Source organism: Bombina bombina, chromosome 1, assembly GCF_027579735.1.
Source record: "Bombina bombina isolate aBomBom1 chromosome 1, aBomBom1.pri, whole genome shotgun sequence".
Taxonomy (NCBI): Eukaryota; Metazoa; Chordata; class Amphibia; order Anura; family Bombinatoridae; genus Bombina; species Bombina bombina.
In genome coordinates, this window is record NC_069499.1 from 516635184 (window position 1) to 516638078 (window position 2895).

Consider the following 2895-nt stretch of genomic DNA (forward strand, 5'->3'; position numbering starts at 1 on the left):
CTTGGCTACACGGTAAACTAAGGTATGAGCGAGGTGGGAGGTGTATTTATAGGCATTTTGAGGATTGGGAAACTTTGCCCCCTCCTGGTAGGAATGTATATCCCCTACGTCACTAGCTCATGGACTCTTGCCACTATGAAATAAATGAATTTATCAGGTAAGTTCTTACATAAATTATGTTATTTTAGTGCTAAACTTCTTCTCTAGCCAAATGTGCTGATTGTCATTTATAAGGGAGATTGCACCTTGCATCTGAACTGCACTCTTGTGAGTTTAGGCACTACATTTAAATGATGACAAGCAATAAGAATCCTACACCTTTCTGTCATTTTTGATAAAGAGGGCTATGACTAAAAAACTGGAAAAAAATAACTTAAAGTGGTTTATTATAACTGAATGTTATAAGCATTTTGCCTATTTCAAAGTGTGTCATGCCAATATCATTAGAAAGTTCCCAGTGAAGCACTTGTTAAACGGATAGTAAACACCTTGAGATTGTCATATACGTAATGTTATGCATTATAAAAATTAGAATTGCATCAGTTGTATTTTTCTAATGTGTATTTAACAGACAAAAAGGTATACAAGCTATTTTTTATACTTTATTTTTATAAATCAAATTTAAACAATTTTAACAACATTAACATTAACAATTCCATATATATGCACCCAAAGTATCTTCATGTAATTCTGTTGTTTAACTCTAAAAGTGAATAATTAGGATTACAAAATATAAATAAATCAATAAATTGTCATGTTTGTAAAGACTATATAGAAAAGATAAAACTTCAACAACTAAAAATCATGTGAAACATAGTTTTTCTTTAGATCCCTTTTGGCATTGCTGATCTTTATGGTAAGTTCGGTCCTTATTATCTTTTTTCGGTCAATGGCTGCCCTGTTGTTTGTCCTGTATAATGATTTTGGAGACTCTGAAAAAAGAAATAGATATATATATACATTAAAAGAAAAATACTAACAACTGAAAATGAAAGGTAAGAGCAGAAAATACTGTCTTCAAAAATGCTGCTTTCTGTGATCTAAAAAATTAGCTTGAATAAAATAAATTAAATTAAATATTATGCCTTTGCTAAAATACAATTTATATGCAATCTCAACAGTTTTGGAGAATTAACACATTACTTTAAATATACTGCTATTTAAAGGGACAGAAAACTCCAACATTTTCTTTCATGATTTGGATAGAACATACCATTTTAAACAACTTTCAAATTTACTTCTATTATCAAATTTTCTTCATTATCTTGTTATGCTTTGCTGAAGGAACAGCGCTGCACTACTGGCAGCTAGCTGAACACATCTAGTTAGCCAATCACAAGAGACACATATGTGCAGGCACCAATCAGCAGCTAGCTACTACTAGTGTAGGAAATGTGGGTATTATTTTTCAACAAGAGATAATAAGAGAAAAAAGAACAATTAAAAATACAATTGAATTTAAAAGTGTCTAAAAGTACATGCTCTATCGGAATCCTGCAAAGTTTATTTTTCACTTTCCTATCCCTTTAAGCAGAAAAACCTAGCTAAATGCATTGGCAAATCTACCATTCATGAAAATGACAAGGTGCTATTTAATTAATGGGATTATTTTATAGCTTGATTGACTGGCAGTTGGTCATAGTACAAGCAGTGATATGTGCTACTATTTAGAAAGATTCCTATATTGCACTCGCTAAATACCGTAATCGTAGTGAGATTATGCAGTTGTGTAAATTCATCAGAGAAGGTGATCTACTGTATCTGTCTACTGGTTCATTAAGATAGTGTTGAAGACTTCACTTGAAATTAGTATAGAATGTATTACAGAAACCGGGATCCAATCCATTAGGTCTATATCACTCCATGTTTTAAAAGGCTGAGAGTATGTTATAAAATGTCCTGCTGTACATACCGTATCATAAGGAGAGGAAATATACAAATTCAGCTGTTATTTATTGTTGTAAGCTTAACAGGAGTGAAATGGGTTTATTGCAGATGTAACATTATACGTAGACATAAGAGTTTTTAAAACTGTCTTGTTTTTAATAAGGGAGTTAATGCCTCCCAATAATTTGATATCCAGATAAAAATATTAAGTGTATCTGATATCAGAGAGGTAAACTCATATGACATAAACCAACAAAGAGATATGATATAATTCAACAAACAGGATGGGATAATCTATAGACAGACCACCCACAATCCCAATGAGCAGATACATATAGCACTTACCAACTCAAAGGGAGGCATAAGAAGTCTGCAGTGCATGGTTATGATGTTTGGTGTTATACAAATTGCCGTAGAAGGATTCAGTTAGTTGTGTCCAACTCCATTTAGGAGACCGGTAATTTCTGAAAATAGAAAGCAACAAGCAAAACTACGAAAGCACAAACCATTCTTCTACAAAAAGAACATAATATTGTAACATTTCAGAGTTTGTTGGATATACATATCATTTAAATAATCATAATAAATAACAATTCAGCCCTAGAGATATATTTTCAGATCACTTTTTGAGGATATGAAATAACTGGAATTTAAGGGGGATTCAAATGCATCTATCAACTGTAAAAAGTCTATTGTGTCTCAGAACTGTGTGATCTGCTTTTTTCTTTTCCTGATCTTATGTCCTGATCTAAATACAGCCATAAGCCATTTAGAAGTAGCATATGTGCATAGCAACTAATCACTGGCATGAATACGTCTGCAGAATGGCAGCAAATTGCAGCTCTGAAGTGCAATTCATCTACGTGCTTTTTTTAATTTATAAACCCAAAAAAGGTTGAGCATTTAAGTTTTGATTACAGTAAAAAATGATAAAATATATTACATTTTAAACAATTTAAAAAAAAATCTGTACGTGGACAATCCTGTTATTAATGAGCTTTTTCTACC

The 2895-nt window shown here is 31.9% G+C and overlaps 1 long non-coding RNA gene across 1 annotated transcript; it reads right to left on the reverse strand.

Annotated features, from left to right (window-relative positions):
- Positions 1–589: 589 nt before the first annotated feature.
- On the reverse strand, positions 590–2382 carry LOC128638399 (uncharacterized). Its single transcript, XR_008399092.1, has 2 exons — positions 2233–2382; positions 590–932 (listed from the first exon to the last, which is right to left on the reverse strand). It is a non-coding gene; the product is annotated as an uncharacterized LOC128638399 (long non-coding RNA).
- Positions 2383–2895: the final 513 nt, after the last annotated feature.